This window comes from Nansenia antarctica (assembly GCF_963989245.1).
Source record: "Nansenia antarctica genome assembly, chromosome: 6".
NCBI lineage: Eukaryota > Metazoa > Chordata > Actinopteri > Argentiniformes > Microstomatidae > Nansenia > Nansenia antarctica.
In genome coordinates, this window is record NC_137676.1 from 22,522,228 (window position 1) to 22,542,302 (window position 20,075).

At 46.5% G+C, this 20,075-nt stretch overlaps 1 protein-coding gene across 1 annotated transcript in view; it reads left to right on the plus strand.

Annotated features, from left to right (window-relative positions):
- epb41l2 (erythrocyte membrane protein band 4.1 like 2) overlaps nt 1-5,879 on the plus strand; it is a 136,516-nt gene extending 130,637 nt beyond the window's left edge. The window contains exon 21 of the mRNA XM_080533957.1: nt 4,483-5,879. The gene's annotated coding sequence lies outside the window, so the exon portion shown is untranslated. The remainder of the gene's footprint in view (nt 1-4,482) is intronic.
- The last annotated feature ends 14,196 nt before the right edge of the window (nt 5,880-20,075 follow it).

Here is a 20,075-nt window from a genome sequence, read left to right on the forward strand (position 1 = left end):
GGTCCGGAAAGCTGAGGCTATCTCAGCTTATGCATCTCTTATGGCCCTCAATTTCCTTGCTCTCACTGAAATCTGGATCACACCAGAAAACACAGCTACACCAGCAGCCCTCTCTGGCGCCTACTCCTTTTCTCATTCCCCTAGACCCTCTGGTCGAGGGTGAGGCACAGGACTCCTCATCTCGCCCAAGTGGTCACATACTGTCCTTCCCCTGGCACACCTGTCTATATCCTCCTTTGAATTTCATGCTGCTTTTGTCTCCTCCCCGGTCAAACTCCACATTGTTGTCATCTATCGCCCCCCAGGCCAGTTCGGTGACTTCCTAGGCGAGATGCATGGCCTTGTCAGCTCCTTCCCTGATGATGGCACTCCGCTCGTACTACTAGGTGACTTCAATTTCCAATCAGAGAAGCTTCTCTCATCCGGAGTACTTGACCTTCTCCTCTCCTTCGGCCTTACCCTGTCCCCCTCTCCAGGCAATCAGCTCGACCTTGTCTTCACCAGATCTTCCCACACTTCCAACCTTACTGTTACCCCTCTTCCAGTTTCTGATCACCACTTTATATCCTTCTCCCTTCCCCATAATTTCGTTGTTTGGTACCTGTACTGTAGCAATGACAAATAAAGTCCATTCCCATAAAACCTCCTCTTCCCTGTCAGCCTCTAACCACTTAAGACCCTCTCGTCGTAACCTACGTACCCTGTCCCCCATCACCCTCTCTTCTTCTGTCCTATCCTCCCTACCCTCTGTTGAATCCTTCTCCCTTCTATCCACTGATGCGGCATCCTCAACCCTCCTGTCCGCTCTCACCTCATCCTTCGACACCCTCTGTCCACTAACCTTGAAGCCAGCTCGATCCTCTCCTCGAGCTCCCTGGCTCTCTGAAACGCTACATGCTTGTAGACTAGAGCTCAGAACAGCTGAGAGGAAATGGAGAAAAACTGGCCTTTCTGATGACCTAAACCTCTATCACTCTCTCCTCTCCAACTACGCCTCCTCGGCATCAGCTGCTAAAGCATCCTACTATCATTCCAAAATACATTCTTCTGCCTCTAATCCTAGAAAACTGTTCTCCACTTTCTCTTCACTCCTTAATCCACCTCCTTCCTCCCTGTCCGCCGATGACTTCGTCACCTACTTTGAAAAAAAGGTGGACGACATCAGCAGCACCTTTTCCCCCCCACCTCTCCCTCCTCCTACTAACGATGCTAACACCCCTTCCAAACTCTCTCCTCGACACTCGGTCTCTGGCTTGTCATCTTTTCCCCGTCTCTCCCTCGATGAGATTCTCACACTTATCACATCAAAGCGGGCAACCACTTGCCCTCTTGATCCCATCCCCTCCCCTCCCCTCTTCTCCAATCCATTTCCGCCGACATCCTTCCTTACCTTACCACCCTAATCAACTCCTCCCTATCCACAGGATCTGTCCCAGCGGCCTTCAAAATAGCCAGAGTCATGCCTCTCCTTAAGAAACCTACCCTTGACCCTTCATCTGTCCACAATTACAGACCTGTATCCCTTCTCTCCTTCCCTTCCAAAACCTTTGAGCGCGCGGCATCTAAACAACTGACTGACTATCTCCGGAAGAGGGAACATTTAGACCCCCACCAATCCGGCTTCAAGGCTGGGCACTCGACTGAGACTGCTCTCCTTGCTGTCACGGAAGCCCTCCACGCTGCTCAAGCTTCCTCCCTCTCCTCTGTTCTCATTCTCCTTGACCTGTCTGCTGCCTTCGACACAGTCAATCACCAGATCCTTCTCTCCATCCTCTCAGAACTGGGCATCTCTGGCACCGCACACTCCTGGTTTTCTTCCTACCTGGCGGGCCGCTCCTACCAGGTGACCTGGAGAGAATCGCTGTCTTCTACACGAACCCTCTCCACTGGGGTACCCCAGGGTTCTGTCCTAGGGCCCCTACTTTTCTCTCTCTACACCAAGTCTCTTGGCTCGGTAATCTCTTCCCATGGGCTTTCCTACCACAGCTACGCAGACGACACTCAACTCTTCCTGTCCTTCCCCCCGTCTGATGTACACGTGGCAACCCGTATCTCTGCATGTCTCGCTGACATTTCAACATGGATGGCTGACCACCATCTCAAGCTCAATCTTAACAAGACCGAGCTCCTCTTCATCCCCGGGAAAGCCTGCCCTCTCCAAGACTTCTCTATCACAGTGGAGAGCTCTACTGTAACCCCCTCCCTGACAGCGAAGAACCTTGGAGTGATCCTGGATAACCGACTATCCTGTGCGGAGAACATTGCAGCAACGGCTCGCTCCTGCAGATTCTTCCTCTTTAACATCAGAAGGATACGACCATTCCTTACCAGAGAGGCAGCGCAACTCTTGACCCAGGCACTGGTCATCTCCCGCCTGGATTACTGCAACGTACTCCTGGCCGGTCTCCCCGCCTCCGCCATTAGACCTCTGCAGCTCATCCAGAACGCTGCTGCACGTCTGGTATTCAACCTCCCCAAATACTCTCATAGTCACCCCTCTCCTTCGCACCCTGCACTGGCTCCCGATAGCAGCTCGCATCAGATTCAAGACCCTGGTGCTTGCATATCAGGCAGCTAAAGGGACAGCCCCTGCCTACCTGAAGGAAATGGTAACCCCCCAACTCCAGCCCGCTCACTACGCTCCTCCACCTCGGCTGGCCAACTGGCCCCACCACCTCTGCACAGCAGTCCTGCTGCCCGATCACGTCTCTTCACAACTCTGGCTCCCCGCTGGTGGAATGAGCTCCCCACGGCTGTCAGAACGGCAGAGTCACTACCCATCTTCCGTCGTAGACTGAAGACCCACCTCTTCAGGTTACACCTTAACTGCTCCTCCTGAGACATATTCTGCCCTCAGCACTACGTCTCCTAAAGACGTCCGCTTTCCCCTCTACTGTGTCCCTAAGAACTTTTATCGCCCCCCTTGTACTGTTTCTCTGTTCCTCCAGTATTCCCAAAAAAATAAATAAAAGGTTTTAGAAGAAGGTGGTAGAAGAAGGTTTCTCCTTCTATCAATGGCCCTGGGCCTGAGCTAGATTACTCTTCCTGCCACGAATGGTGGACTGATGATTCACATGCTTAGTATTCAAATGTATTGATTGTAAGTCGCTTTGGAATAAGGCGTCTGCTAAATGCCAAAAATGTAAATGTAAATGGGGGCAGGACCCCTACTGTCATCCTCTCCTTTTCCTTTCAGTTCTCCATCTCTCTGTCTTCCTCCTTCTCTCCATCTGCCATCTGTGTGTGTCTCTGTACGTGACACCGTACCTTCTGGGTTTACCTGTTCACCGGCTCACACACCGTGTGTCAACAGTGTGTGTGTGTGTGTGTGTGTGTGTGTGTGTGTGTGTGTGTGTGTGTGTGTGTGTGTGTGTGTTCTAGCATACACAGCGTACTGCCTACCAAACAAAGATGAGAAATGCACACTGACAGAGTAGATTAATGACTATGTTCATTTGTGTGTGTGTGTGTGTGTGTGTGTGTGTGTGTACCTAGAAGTCTGAGTCATATTCCCTGGCGGTGGGAGGTTAGCGTTAGCCAGGTAGCCCTTGGAGGGAGACAGACTTAATCAGACAGTCTTAATCTTGACCCTCCCGGGCACCCGTAGACTCGGGGCTACTCCAGGTCACTGAGTTACAAACCAGATAATCATCTAGAACCCCCGGGTTCTCCCCGGGAGGACAGGCTGGGGGAGGGGGGGTTGAGGGGGACAGGCTGGGGGTCTTGGACAATAGCAGCTGGATCTCAGGGGCCTTTCGTGGCTCAGTAAAGCGTCTTATCTAGCCCCGCCTCCCCCTGCCTCCCCCCGCCTCCCCGCTGGCCAGCTGAGGTGGAGTTAATCTCTAATGGAACTTCAACCAGCTCAGACTGAAGTCTGTCAGAGCCTCGCTCTGTTTATCTCATTCCTTCTTTCTTTCTTTCTCTCTCTTTTTCTCTGTCTCTCCCTCTTACCCTCCGTCTCTATTTCTCTCTCTCTCTCTCTCTTTCTCTCTCTCTCTCTCTGTCTCTATTTCTCTCTCTTTCTCTCTCTTTCTCTCTCTCTCTCTCTTTCTCTCTCCCTCTCTCTCCCTCCCTCTCTCTCGCTCTCTCTCTCCCTCTCTCTCTCTCTCTCTCTCCCTCTCCCTCTCTCTCTCTCTCTCTCTCCCTCTCTTTCACTCTCATAGGGATTATTATTATCTCTTTCAGAGGCAGAGAAATCGATTCTTATTCAATTGGAATTAATCTTCTGTAATTAAATGTTAAAAAGAGCAGAAAGCTCATCATTAACAGTGTGTGACAGCGTGTCATAACGGAGACGGAGGAGGGGGGCTAAGGCTTCACATTTACATTCCCACTGGGACCTCAACAATCCCTTGTGCATTCATTGCTCTCTTTCTCTCTTTTTCTCTCTCTCTGTCTCTCCCTCCCTTTCTCTCTGTCTGTCTGTCTCTCCCTCTCTCTCCTTCTCCCTCCCCCCCCCTCTCTCTCTCTCTCACTCTCTAGAGTTGAATGACCAATGGCTGTTCCAGACTCCTGCCCCCCCCACCCCCCTACAGAGTATCAGCCTAATGGATGGAGAGAAGGAGGAGGAAGAGAGGAGAGCATTAGGTTGAGTTCCTGTGTGTCTGTGCATTTCCTGCACACCTTCCTTTGTTATCACTCAGTCAAGAAGAGAACCACTTAGCTAACGTAGCATCTTTTTATTTTTTAGTGCTTTTTTAAATTTTATTTTGTTGTTCGTCGCAAAAAAAAAAGAAGAAAAAAAATGTCTACCATTATTAAAACCAGATAGGATTTTATCCAGTTGTCATTTTTATTGTTGAGTAGTATTCACATTCCTAGTGTCTATGTACAGCACTAAACGGGTCCTGTCAATGAGAAACGTACATTTCAGATAATCATTTTTTATCTTAGATCTCTTCCTGGACTCATTGTGCGTCCCAATTCACTAACCTCCCTCCCTGAAGTTTTCTATTGAATCCTCTGCGCTGGAGTGGCCAACTTAGCGTGCAGTCTGAGGGAGTAGGTAGAGAATTGGAACGCGGCCTCAAGTCAGACAAGCTCGTATGAGTATGAGTGGATCTGTTTTGGACCTGATATCATTCCATGTTGTCATAGTGATGTGTTTTGGTTCAAATGTTATGGGGTTTAAAATGGAGGAAGAAGCAGATTCATTTCTAATTGGGTGAGTTAGTTTCCCAGGGACCAATCAGGGGACGGACGGATGGACGGACGGACGGGGCGTGTGTCATTGTGTTGGTGACGCACCGGCCCCCAACACACTCTTCTATGCAGTTACACAACATTCCAGAGAGGGGCGGGGCTTTTCCCCTGTCACCCTCAGAAAACAACAAACAAATAAACAAACAAACAAAAATAAATAAATGAATAAAAAGAAATCTACAAAAAATCATAACACATGAAACACTAGGCAGCTTGGAAACCTTTTATCTTTTCCATAACTTTCTGGCTCCTTTAATCAGAAGACATATTTGTAGAAAATGTTTTTTGTTTTGTTTTGTTTTGTTCATCTTTTAAAACTCTTGTTGTCTTTCTCTTTGGACTGATCTAGACAGTGATGAGGTGGGTTCATTGGCCCCTTTTTAAATATTTTTAATATATTTCTGAGGTTTTTTGACAACTAAAGTCACATTAAATTTGAATCGCCACTGTTGTTAATCTACTCTCTACGAGAGAGAGAGAGAGAGAGAGAGAGAGAGAGAGAGAGAGAGAGAGAGAGAGAGAGAGAGAGAGAGAGATAGCTATTGGCTGCCCTCTGTAGCCAGTGGGACCAATCACAGCTCACCAATCACCCAGCCACGTGTGACCCTGCCTGTTGGACCCTGTGTATAGCAGACGATGATGTTAGGTTTTTAGCAGCTTGAACATTGTGTGGTGTTTTGCCCCCCTCCCCTCACTGCCACCCAGCCCTCTGTGTAACACTGTTGAAATAAAAGGTTGTTATTCTCTAACCAGAGTCCTCCTGTCTCCTTTGCTGTGTGTTTATATATCTATATACTGTATCCTGCGGGAAAGGGATTGTCAACCAAATACTAAATATGAGCGCTTAATTTGGACATTTGATAAATCTGTCCCATCACTTTTGGGTACCCTGAAATAGAGGGACTTCATAAAAGTGTTGTAATTTCTGAATGTTGAATAGACACAAATACCATCAAATAAAAATAAAATGGTTTGCTTTCCAATACAAACTTGAGGAGTGTAGAGCCAAGAGACTAAAGCCAAAACAAACAAACAAAAAACTTCACTGTCCTATGACAGTCCACATACAGTCAACATACAGTCCAAATACAGTCTACATACAGTCTACATACAGTATACATACAGTCCACATAGTCTACATACAATCCACATACAATCCATATATAGTCTACATACAGTCCACATACAGCAGCAATAATCCCTCTCACTCTGTTTCTGCCTGTCCTGACCCCTGACCCCCATGCCTTAGCTGCAGACACACACACACACTCACACATCAGGACCTCTCTGCAGGAGAGAGGACATTACGTCCTACCCAAGGCACAGGCGTTCTCCCTCTCCAGCAGCCTATTGGACATGTAAATCAACAATATCTCTGACTAGGACGTCAGGGTCAACCTGACCAGTAGTGTAGTCTGACAGGAAGGACACAGATGGGGAAACTGAATACTTGCAGAGGCTTTAATACTGATGGCATAACACACGTAGAACTTAAGTACTTAGAAAGAGTTTGTAGTGTTGTTACAGTAGTGTTATTATGTCCAACATAATGTATACCATTGGAACTGCAGGTTCTGGAGCTTTCCTCTAGAGCCAGTATTCTAGAATGTTCCTCAGGAGTCAGTATTCTAGAATGTTCCTCAGGAGTCAGTATTCTAGAATGTTCCTCAGGAGTCAGTATTCTAGAATGTTCCTCAAGAGTCAGTATTCTAGAATGTTCCTCAGGAGTCAGTATTCTAGAATGTTCCTCAGGAGTCAGTATTCTAGAATGTTCCTCAGGAGTCAGTATTCTAGAATGTTCCTCTAGAGTCAGTATTCTAGAATGTTCCTCAGGAGTCAGTATTCTAGAATGTTCCTCAGGAGTCAGTATTCTAGAATGTTCCTCAGGAGCCAGTATTCTAGAATGTTCCTCTGGAGGCAGTATTCTAGAATGTTCCTCTGGAGGCAGTATTCTAGAATGTTCCTCTGGAGGCAGTATTCTAGAATGTTCCTCTGGAGGCAGTATTCTAGAATGTTCCTCTGGAAGCAGTATTCTAGAATGTTCCTCTGGAGGCAGTATTCTAGAATGTTCCTCTGGAGCCTTGTAATGCACAGGAATGGTATCAAACATGTGATGGTATTCCATCACCAGCCATGTCCCATGAGTCCTCCAGAGGGATGAACCATAGTGGAGAGCAGTGGGTGGTCAGGGACAGTCCAGGGTGTGTGTGTGTGTGTGTGTCTTCCCTCAGGTGTGTGTGTGTGTCCCAGCCCTGTGTCTCTGTCTGGGGGCGGTGGTCCCGTAGCACAGCCTGTAGGCCGTGTCTCTGGGGTGGGGGGCCTCCGACAGCTCAGCCTCAACTGGAGGAGAGAGAGGAGAGTTAGTGTGTGTGTGTGTGTCTCAGGTGTGTGTGCCCCCCCCAGCCCTGCGTCTCAGTCTGTGGGGGGGGGGGGGGGTCCCGAGGCACAGCCTGTGAGCCTCCAGCAGACCTGACACTGCTGGAGTAGAGAGAGAGAGAGTTAGTGAATGTGTGTGTGTGTGTGTGTCTGTGTGTGTGTGTGTGTGAGTGAGCTCCCAGGTCCTGCTGCTCCTGCAGTCAGAGGGAGGACAGAGGTCTATGTAAGGGGTTCAGGGGTACAGGACAGGACAGAGGTCTATGTAAGGGGTTCAGGGGTACAGGACAGGACAGAGGTCTATGTAAGGGGTTCAAGGGTACAGGACAGGACAGAGGTCTATGTAAGGGGTTCAGGGGTACAGGAGAGGACAGAGGTCTATGTAAGGGGTTCAACACAGGACAGGACAGAGGTCTATGTAAGGGGTTCAACACAGGACAGGACAGAGGTCTATGTAAGGGGTTCAGGGGTACAGGACAGGACAGAGGTCTATGTAAGGGGTTCAGGGGTACAGGAGAGGACAGAGGGGTACAGGAGAGGACAGAGGTCTATGTAAGGGGTTCAGGGGTACAGGGGAGGACTGTGGAGGTAGATGTCCTGTTTGGTACATTCCTCATTCCATTTCATGCAGTGCAATGACACCCAACGGCAAGTTTAAACAATGACCAGTATCCAGTATACATGTAGATACAGACACACACACACACACTCTAGGATCTCCAGTTATCTACCTACTCCATCTACAGGCCATTACTCAGTGTGATAGAACAGAGACTAGATATCTCACTGTCTCAGGCCAGACGAGGATCTGACAGCTGAGACAGTCATTTACCAGTAACAAGGTGGGTAATGCAGGAGAGGAGGAGACCATGAGCCAGACCTCTCCTCTCCTGCTGCTCCTGCGGTCAGAGGGAGGACAGAGGTCTATGTAAGGGGTTCCGGGGTACAGGACAGGACAGAGGTCTATGTAAGGGGTTCAGGGGGACAGAACAGAGGTCTATGTAAGGGGTTCAGGGGTACAGGACAGAGGTCTATGTAAGGGGTTCAGGGGTACAGGACAGAACAGAGGTCTATGTAAGGGGTTCAGGGGTACAGGACAGAGGTCTATGTAAGGGGTTCAGGGGTACAGGACAGGACAGAGGTCTATGTAAGGGGTTCAGGGGTACAGGACAGGACAGAGGTCTATGTAAGGGGTTCAGGGGTACAGGACAGAACAGAGGTCTATGTAAGGGGTTCAGGGGTACAGGACAGAGGTCTATGTAAGGGGTTCAGGGGTACAGGACAGGACAGAGGTCTATGTAAGGGGTTCAGGGGTACAGGACAGGACAGAGGTCTATGTAAGGGGTTCAAGGGTACAGGAGAGGACAGAGGTCTATGTAAGGGGTTCAGGGGTACAGGGGAGGACTGTGGAGGTAGATGTCCTGTTTGGTACATTCCTCATTCCATTTCATGCAGTGCAATGACACCCAACGGCAAGTTTAAACAATGACCAGTATACATGTAGATACAGACACACACACACACTATCTAGGATCTCCAGTTATCTACCTACTCCATCTACAGGCCATTACTCAGTGTGATAGAACAGAGACTAGATATCTCACTGTCTCAGGCCAGACGAGGATCTGACAGCAGCAGACGTTGACCTCTGTGATTCAGTTAGACTGGATGTTGATAACATTCATCATCCTAACATTTGACAGTTTGACGAGGCAGTGTTGCCTGAAAAACATCTCTGGTTTCCTTTAGCCTGCTCAGAGGTCGTATATACAATCATCTCTCTAACTCATTTAGTGCTGAGGGTGAATGAAGTCAACATGCTAAAATGCTATGGGTGACTTTATTCACCAGAAATGCATACATTATGATTCTTATTTGTGTAGCCAATCAAACAAGTATAGTTGCTAGGTAAATACCACATTGAACACTTGGTATTCTAGGTGGTGAGTGTTTCGGAATACTTTGGCAGTTACTGAGTTAACAATACAACAGTACCATGATGATGATGATGATGATGGTGAAGGTGATGAAGGTGGTGTACCGTACCTTGTTTGAGCTTCCAGTCCAGGTAGACCAGGACCTGTAGGAGCAGCACGCTGACCGGCAGGAACAGACCAACCCAGAGGAACCACCCAGGAACCTCTCTGAAGAACAGCACCAGGCTGGACATGATGGAGGGGTGGATGGGTCGAAGGAAGGAAGGAAGGATGGAGAGAGAGAGGTAGAGGTAAAGCAGTAGTGGTCTTGTGGCCCCGCTGGCCCACGCTGTGACTACCCTGTGGGAGAAATACCAGTGTTGTCATGTGGACCTTGTCCTTGTTGTTCAACTCGTGATTGACTAAGAGGATTTACTGCACCGGGTTAATGGTTGACTAACATGGGGCTGTATCAGGGGCTGAGTTCCAATCCCAGCCCTGGCCCCTCCTCCCTACAGCCCCACCTCCTAAGCTGAAGGTGGAGTGGTCCTTATAGTCTCCTGGCCCCCGCCTGGTAGCGCCTACCCCCTTGTCATTTGTCTTGACAATCTGAGAGGATTGGATAGGTCTAAGCAACATGGTGATGCTTCTGTCTCATCCTCTGATTGGCATATTGTTGACACCTTACTATTAACTTTTTTACTTTTTATTTATTTGTATAGCACTTATTAAGACAGCAGTCACAACGTGCTTCACAGTACATTTGGTAGAGTATTGCATAACACAGCAAATAAACAGCCAGCGTAATTCATAAAAATGTAAACAAGCACTTCACACAAGCAATAAAACAAATGATAAAATGATAAAATTAACGAATGATAAAATGATAAAATCAATACAAATATCAGAAGTAAAAAGAGAAAACAACTTATAAAAATGCCATCCTATATAAGTGGGGTTTTAAATGTTTTTTTAAAAAGTGGTACAGACCCAGCTAACCTGACAGTGAGGGGGAGGTTTTGATTGATTGATTGAAAACTTTATTAGAAGATTTGCAGAAGTAGGTACATGAAAGTACATATTACATACAAGGTCAACTAACAGGATAAAAACCCAAGAAAGCCACTGGCTTATTTCAATTGGGGTCCTTGAGGGTGATTCCATAATGTTGGAGCTACAACAGTAAAAGCACGGCCACCCTTTGTTTTGAGCCTGGGGACAAGGCCGTGGGACCGTGGGACAATTAAAAGCCGTTGGTCAGACGATCTAAGAGATCTAGGCGCAATGTATTGTATTAAAAGATCGGAAATATAGGAGGGTGTCATGCCATGGAGGGTGCCATGCCCTGTCCAATCCTCTCAGATCAAGAGGAATGTCAAGGGGGTAGGAGATAGGAGGAAGAGGTGAGGAGGTAGGAGCTAGGGGGTATTAGCTAGGGGTGGATATGGAACTCAACCACTAGCCCCAGCAGCTTGCGTGGATCAGAGCTGCACTGCCTTTCGTGCTGATAATGATGTGCTCTCATAAAGTGTCTGTAACAGCAGACGTCACTGTCTGTCAAACCTTGTCATTTCTCGGAGACACTCTGAGGGCTTGAAGGAGAAGCCTTGTGAACTGCAGACAGACTCGAAGCGTCTTATTAGAAAAGGTTCCTTATCCCCTCAGAATAAACTGAACCTTAGTATAGGAACGTCTTAGACGAGGAACATCTTAATAATAATAATAATATATAATAATAATAATAATAATGCATTAATTTTGTATAGCGCTTTTCTCAAAATAATTACGTTCCATGGAGGGAACAAGAATAGATCAAACAAAATCAGTAAAAACAACAATAAAAGTCCATTCATTCATTCATTCATTCATTCAATTTAAAAAAAAGAGCTTGAAGTTCAAAAAGATTGGTTTTGAGGGATCGTTTGAAGGAGGGGAGCATGCTGGATTCTTTGATGTAGATTGTGAGAATTTTCCAGAGATGGGGGGATGGCTGCAGGGGAGAAAGCTCAGTCCCCCCAGGCTGATTCCCCCCAGGTCCAGTCCGCCCTTAGGCCTGGTCCTCTCTGGTCCTCTCTGGTCCACTCTGGTCCTCTCTGGTCCTCTCTGGTCCGGTGTTTAGTCCTGGTGATGGGGTCAAGGAGGTTGGCATTAGCTGACTGGTGACTGTGGCTTCTTATAGACTGAACCTTAGACTAGGAACATCTTAGACTAGGAACATCTTAGACTAGGAACACCTTAAGCGGGGTACACACATAAGGAATTTCTGCGATTTCAGCGATTTTCGGATGTCTGAAAACAACAGAAAACGCCCGGTTATCAGATGGATCTTAACATTTTCCTATAACAAAATCCTGGGGTGTGAGGTGTGTTAAGAGTCACTTCTCTTCAATTGTGCAATCAACTCTCCTGGCAACCTGCTCGGAAAATGGGCGTGCGTTCAATACTTCCGACCAGAAATCATAGGGTTGCCAGATTGTTTGGTGGAATTAGCGGTTTTAGACTGTGGTTAGGGTGGAAAATGTCATTCCCATCTGGCAACCCTGCTCGCCAATCAAGAAGCGAGCTGACTTCTTCTTTTCGTTTTTCTGCACTTTATTTGCCCTGTCGCACATGGTTGTCTCGTACAGATCAGTCAGGGTACTACGTTAGATAATAATAACTTTATTTGTATAGCGCTTTTCCTGCAAACGTTGCGGCTCAAAGTGCTTTAAGCATTATATAATCTTAATTTAATTATTTTGTAATTTAAAGGCAATATTAAAAGGATGGGTTCACGCGAGATTTCTGGCTTGGGGAACGAGACTAGAGAGTCCGGAATCTGTCGTTCCCCACGCCCATTTTCCGAGCAGGTTGAGAGTTGAGAGTTGATTGCACAATTGAAGAGAATTGACTCTTAACACACCTCACACCACAGGATTTTGTTATAGGAAAATGTTAAGATCCATCTGACAATCGGGCGTTTTCTCTCGTTTTCTGTCGTTTTCAGACATCCAAAAATCGTGCCAAAACCGGCCAAAAACTCCTTATGTGTGTACCCCGCATTAGACTAGGAACGTCATCTTAGACTAGGAACATCTTAGACTAGGAACATCTTAGACTAGGAACATCTTAGAATAGGAACGTCATTTTAGACTAGGAACACCTAATGCGGGGTACACACATAAGGATTTTTGGGCCGGTTTTGGCCCGATTTTCGGATGTCTGAAAACAACAGAAAACGCCCGGTTATCAGATGGATGTTAACATTTTCCAATAACAGAATCCTGGGGTGTGAGGTGTGTTAAGAGTCACTTCTCTTCAATTGTGCAATCAACTCTCTCGGCAACCTGCTCGGAAAATGGGCGTGGCCGGCAATCGTAAATGTGAAATGCGTTCAATACTTCCGACCAGAAACCATAGGGTTGCCAGATTGTTTGGTGAAATTAGCGGTTTTAGAGAGAAATCTCGCGTGAACCCATCGTTTTTAATATTGCCTTTATGGATATGATTTTGTTTGTGGTTTATTTTCTCTTATTGACATGGCTTGGGGAACGAGACTAGAGAGTTTGGAGTCTGTAAATCTTGATGTCTGTGGGGTGCTGAAATGGGGAAATTGGCGCACACCACACACAACACGATCAAGGCTGTTCAAATCCAAGATTTTGTTTCTTCATGTGTGGGGTCTGTCTCAGATAAGATTTCTGTTAAGATTTAGAAATTCCTTATGTGTGTACCCCGCTTTAGACTAGGAACATCTTAGACTAGGAACATTTTAGACTAGGAACATCTTAGACTAGGAACATCTTAGACTAGGAACGTCTTAGAATAGGAACGTCATCTTAGACTAGGAACACCTTAGACGAGAAACGTCATCTAAAGCGGGGTACACACATACGGATTTTCTGCGATTTCAGCGATTTTCGGATGTCTGAAAACAACAGAAAACGCCCGGTTATCAGATGGATCTTAACATTTTCCTATAACAGAATCCTGGGGTGTGAGGTGTGTTAAGAGTCAATCTCTCCCGGCAACCTGCTCGGAAAATGGGCGTGGCCGGCAATCGTAAATGTGAAATGTGTTCAATACTTCCGACCAGAAACCATAGGGTTGCCAGATTGTTTGGTGGAATTAGCGGTTTTAGACTGTGGTTAGGGTGGAAAATGTCATTCCCATCTGGCAACCCTGCTCGCCAATCAAGAAGCGAGCTGACTTCGTCTTAATAATAATAACTTTATTTGTATAGCGCTTTTCCTGCAAACGTTGCGGCTCAAAGTGCTTTAATCATTATATAATCTTAATTTAATTATTTTGTAATTTAAAGGCAATATTAAAAGGATGGGTTCACGCGAGATCTCTGGCTTGGGGAACGAGACTCTAGACTAGAGAGTTTGGAATCTGTCGTTCCCCACGCCCATTTTCCGAGCAGGTTGAGAGTTGATTGACAATTGAAGAGAATTGACTCTTAACACACCTCACACCCCAGGATTTTGTTATAGGAAAATGTTAAGATCCATCTGATAACCGGGCGTTTTCTGTCGTTTTCAGACATCCGAAAATCGTGCCAAAACCGGCCAAAAACTCCTTATGTGTGTACCCCGCATTAGACTAGGAACACCTTAGACTAGGAACGTCATCTTAGACTAGGAACTTCTTAGACTAGGAATGTCATCTTAGACACGGAACATCTTAGAATAGGAACAACATCTTAGACTAGGAACATCTTACACTAGGAACATCTTAGGTCATGTTCTCACATGAAAGTCTGAATCAGGACCCGGAACAAGTGGATGAGTTTGCAACATTGTTGCATAAATTATTTCTCTGATTTGCGTTCTCACAGCCCTTCATGTAAACAAAGTAACATACGCAATCGAAGCAACAGACGTGGTAGTTGATTGGACAGAATCAACAGCAAAGTGATGTTACCGAAGCAAAACCACCCTTTTAAAGCGGAGCATCCGAGGGCTGTTTGCTCCGGGAGTTACTTCGAATGCGCGTTCTCACAACTCCAAACGACGCAGAGCAAAGCGAACTTTATCCTAAACTCTGTTTTCAGTCAATCAGTCAATCAATCAATCAATCAATACTGACAGAGCCGCGAGCAGGCAAAAGTAAAAACCTGTACACGATGTAGCGAGGAAAATTCCCTTGCAGCCCTCTACACATAGAGCGACTACTAGCCAGTTTGCCTACCAGTACCCAGCGGTGGGCCCCCACACCCCCCCCCCGGGGGGGGCCCCGCCGCCCCACGCACCCAGCCCGCCCCACCACCAGCACACCCGGCCCAGCCAAGCAAGCACAGACCAAAGAGGCCCCGCACAAGGACAGCCAAGCAGGTGCCCCGGCGGCGGAACAGACCAGGCACACAGGGCAGCCGGGGGGCCCCAAGGGGAGGCCAAGGACCACCGGCACAAAGCAAGCAAGCAAGGGCAAAAAACCTGTACACCATGTATCCAGGAAAAGTTCCTTGCATATTATCGGCGTACACACTGTCCATAAATTTAGTGTTATATCTGCATCGTTCTGCATCCAGCATGGTCACAGGTCCTGCCAAAAGAGAATCTTAAGCACAGTTATGATGCAACAACACAATAAAGACAATAAAGATGACAGCAATACAACCTGATGGTGGTCCTGGTACACCCTTGTACCGGTTCCAATACTGCTCTGGGTGCTACTGGGAGCTGACAGTGCCTCATCAGCACCCGGGTCCATTTTCCTGTCAACACAAATCTCAAAACACGAGTATGGTGTAATGGCCTAGTGATCCTAGTTCTATAATGTCCAATGTCTCCCTTAGTATCAAAAGGCGACATTGAATAAGTAGGTTTTGAGGTCACGCTTAAAAATGTCCTGAGTTTTAGACAACCTCAGGCCCTCAGGTAGGGTGTTCCACAATCTAGGAGCATATATGCTAAAAGCTGATCCTCCAAATCTCTTTGTCCTAGCCTCTGGCACTATTAAAGGTTCTGTGCCACTAGACCTTAGGGGTCTAGCTGGTGTGTATCTTATGAGCATGTCCACCATGTAGTTGGGTGCATCGCGGTGGAGTGATTTATAGACTAGTAAAAGGATCTCAAAGTCTATTCTATAACTGACAGGGAGCCAGTGTAGTGATCTCAAGACAGGTGTGATGTGCGCTCTTCGTTTGGTCCTAGTAAGGACACGAGCAGCAGCATTCTGAACCATTTGTAGTCTATTAAACATTTTTTGGGGGAGACCTGTCAGGAGAGCATTACAGTAATCTAGCCTACTAGTAACAAACGCATGCATTAATTTTTCAGTGTCTGCCTGGGAGAGAAATGATTGTACCTTAGTGATGTTTCTTAGATGGTAGAAGGATGTTTTAATAGTATTATTAATATGAGTTTCAAAATTTAGATCTGGGTCAATTATGACAAGATTCCTAGCCTGACACTTAGTGTTAAGAGCTAGTGTTTTCAAGTGTGCAGATAATTTCTCTCTCCCAGTTTTCTCGCCAATGATCAATACCTCTGTTTTTTCTTGATTGAGTTGGAGAAAGTTTTGTGTCATCCAAATATTAATATCGGCAATACAATCTATTAGGTGGTCGATCATCTTGTAGTCGTTGGGAGTTACTGAGATATAAAGCTGAGTGTCGTCAGCATAGCTGTGGTAGTTAACGCTATGCCTCTTGATAGTGCGGTGGCTTAAGACCATATTTGAAAATAATAGGGACGCGCCGGACAAAAGCACCAAATTTTTTCCATGTGCTCTACATCACCATAGCTTCCAATTTTTGGTGGGAGCCACTTCATCAAGATGGCCGATGGCGGCCATCTTGGATTTCCAAGGTAGCCGCCATGTAAAATCTATAAGTGCAAATATCTCGGCTTCCAAGCCACTTAGAAGGTCAATCTTGGTGTCAAAATATACATTTTCTGGGTCAGGGAATGCATTAAAGCTATTGAGAATATCATTATGTGATTTTTTTTTTTTTTGGACCACTGCACTGACTGAGGCTCGTAATCGCATCCTCTGGCACAGCTGACTCTTTCCTCAAAGCATCCCACCTCACTAGGACAAGACATGCCCACCAAGTGAGCGCTCTGGCACTGGGGAAGCTGCAGCAGGATGCCTTCTTGGACATGGTGAAGGAGGGACCAGGTGATGAGAAGATCAAAGAAGCTTGGAGACAAGATATGATCACCAAGAGTCCAACATTCCAGTACTGGGATACCATCCTCAACTTGGAAATAATGGGTCTGATATTTGTACGTGCCCACAGAGAACAGGATTTCCCCCTCTATGTGGAGTCACTGAAGGCTCTCGTCCCATGGTTCTTCGCCCTTGATCACCAGAACTATGCCAGATGGATTCCTGTCCACATCCGCGACATGGAAAGCTTGCCCACGTCCATTCACAATGAATTTGAAGAACATGGTCACTGGGTTATTCCCAAGACCACAAACAGATTCTCAAGCATACCGATAGACCAGGCTCATGGTGAAGGGTTCTGGGGGTGCAGTGGGACTCACCGAGAATCCCTCAGCATTCAAGAAGTGGATGATCGCAGGGCCTGAACAAGCACGACTCCTAAAAGAGTTTGAGCAGGAGTATATTTCAGAAGAAGGCAATAAACAACAACCCCATGAAGAAGGAATGTCTACACAGAAGACATTCAAAGAACAAGCACTAGCTCTGGTGCACACCATCAGTGGGATGAGCAATCCATTCCTAGATGATACCCCCGAGCTTCTAATGCTGGACACACAAAATATAACTGACGAGTCTGTGGTTAACACAGTCCGCAATGTGGAATCAGTGGGCAGAGATCAGTACAACAAGTACCATGAGAGAGTGATCAGGAACCGCACACACTCCATTCACGAGCCCATCAAAAAGAACTCACTGCCTCTCTTCAGATGCCCAACACCCAAGACCAAGACCAAGCAGGCAGGGCAGATCTCAATGTTGAAGGATGATGTTGCACTCTTCTCCCAATTATATATAGCCATGCAACACAGAGAGGGTGACATGAGTACCTTTTTTAAGCACGAAAAACCATCCATACCCTCCCTCCCTATCTGACAGAGGGAAACTACGCTTGGGAAAGAAGTCAGATCTGCTAATTGTTCTGACAGAGAAGACACAACAGGAACCTCCAGGTAAAAAAAAAAATCCAAACAAGTTGTAATCAGTCAGTGGCATTAAGTAATATCATTATTAATCAGAAAAAATAGCATATCATTCTCTTCAAGGTCTGTAGAGAGTCCTTATTTACTGTTAGTTTTTTCTTTTTTTAACTAACTTTCTTTTTTACCTCCAGGGACTTTTGATGTCAAAGTACTCGACGGTGCTGCTGTTGTGCACGTCCTGTCCATCACCAACATTACCACATTCGACGAATATGCCAGTTGTGTCTTTGTTCCCCACATCATGAAGCACTTGGAGACCTCTGCAAGAGTTGATGTGGTCTGGGATACTTACATCACCAGCAGCATAAAAGAGTCAACAAGGGAGAAGCGAGGCAAAGGGATACGACGGAAGGTGGCTGGTCAGAACAAGCTGCCAGGGAATTGGCCAAATTTCCTGCGTGACCCTATGAACAAGCAGGAACTCTTCACCTTCCTCTCCAGGAAGATTGCATCCATTGCCTGGCCAGATGGTAAGCAGGTCTTCATTACATCTGGCACCAGAGTGGTCGGCACAGACACCAGCCACTTCATACTGCCATGTAACCATGAAGAGGCCGACACCAGGATACTGATTCATCTGCTTGATGCCCTGGAGCATCGCTCTTCTACCTGCTTGGTACGCACTGTGGATACAGATGTTGTCGTTATCCTCATCGGCAAGTTCCATGCCCTGCTCACCAAGTATCCAGCTGCAGACATCTGGGTCGCTTTTGGCACTGGCAAGAACTACAGATATCTTCATATCAATAACATCTGCCATACTCTGGGCAAAGGTAAGTCCACAGCACTTCCAGTCTTCCACTGTTTCACAGGCTGTGACACAACCTCAGCATTCTGTGGGAAGGGGAAGAAGTCAGCATGGGAGGCTTGGAAGTCCTACCCCGAGGTCACCCAGGCCTTCAACTACATGGCAGCGAATCCGCACACTCCCGTGACCATAGATGCCCAGCAATTTCAACTTCTGGAGCGCTACACAATCGTCCTTTACGACAAGACGAGTGATGTGGAATCTATTAATGAAGCACGGAGAGAGTTGTTCTGCCAGAAGAACAGAACGATGGAACACATTCCACCAACACAAGATTCCCTTCTGCAGCACTTGAAGCGAGTTGCCTACCAGTCTGGGATCTGGGCAACATCTGAACTGGCTCAGCAGCCGACACCCAGTCCAGAAGGATGTGGATGGACATTGGATAGAGACAGCCAGGTCTGGCTTCCTGTGTGGAGCATTCTACCAATGGCTTCGAAAGCCTGCACTGAACTGGTCAAATGTGGCTGTAAAAGCGCAAATGGCTGTGGTGCAAAGTGCTCATGCAAGAAAGCACACTGGAAATGCACAGAGCTTTGCAGTTGTAAATGTGACCGATAATTTGATGATATAAAATGCTATGTTAAAAAGTGAAGCACATAAAGTTCAATTCAATTAATGCATGTTGTCCATTTTTCAATATATATGCCATTGAAAACATACATATTAATATACAGTAGTGATGGGGGAAACGAAGCTTTCGACGCAATTGACACGTTCGACACAATTGTGTCGGAAAAAGTGTCGATCTATCGATGCAGTCGATACAGCAACTCCATACTGCCATCTGCTGGTCAGGTCATGGTACTGCCTATACTGCCATCTGCTGGTCAGGTCGTGGTACAGCAGTTCTATACTGCCATCTGCTGGTCAGGTCATGGTCATTTTATGCAGTACCAAACTTGGAACACTGCCTCGTCTGCGGAATGATTGACACACGCGTCAGATGTGCTCGTGTGACGTACGAATCTTTCTTCGAGTAGTCACGTGGTTTTTGCCAATTTGACACAAGCATCGATACATTTGTATCGACGCACATTGCGTCGGAAGATAGACGCCGTGTCGTGACTACTGCGTCGAGCGTAACATCCCTAATATACAGTATGTCCAGCTGCTTAGGAACCGAGTTGAAAATGATGGATACATTGCCAGAATGAACATATTTATTTGATCTCGGCACAAATAATCATCTAGTGATATTCTCAATAGCTTTAATGCATTCCTTGACCCAGAAAATGTATATTTTGACACCAAGATTGACCTTCTATGTGGCTTGGACCAGGGGTCCATTTTAGGACCGTTGCTCTTTAGCCTATACATGCTACCCCTCAGTTCTGTTATCAAGAAGCATAGCGTTAACTACCACAGCTATGCTGACGACACTCAGCTTTATATCTCAGTAACTCCCAACGACTACAAGATGATTGACCACCTGATAGATTGTATTGCCGATATTAATATTTGGATGACACAAAACTTTCTCCAACTCAATCAAGAAAAAACAGAGGTATTGATCATTGGCGAGAAAACTGGGAGAGAGAAATTATCTGCACACTTGAAAACACTAGCTCTTAACACTAAGTGTCAGGCCAGGAATCTTGGTGTCATAATTGACTCAGATCAAAATTTGGAAACTCA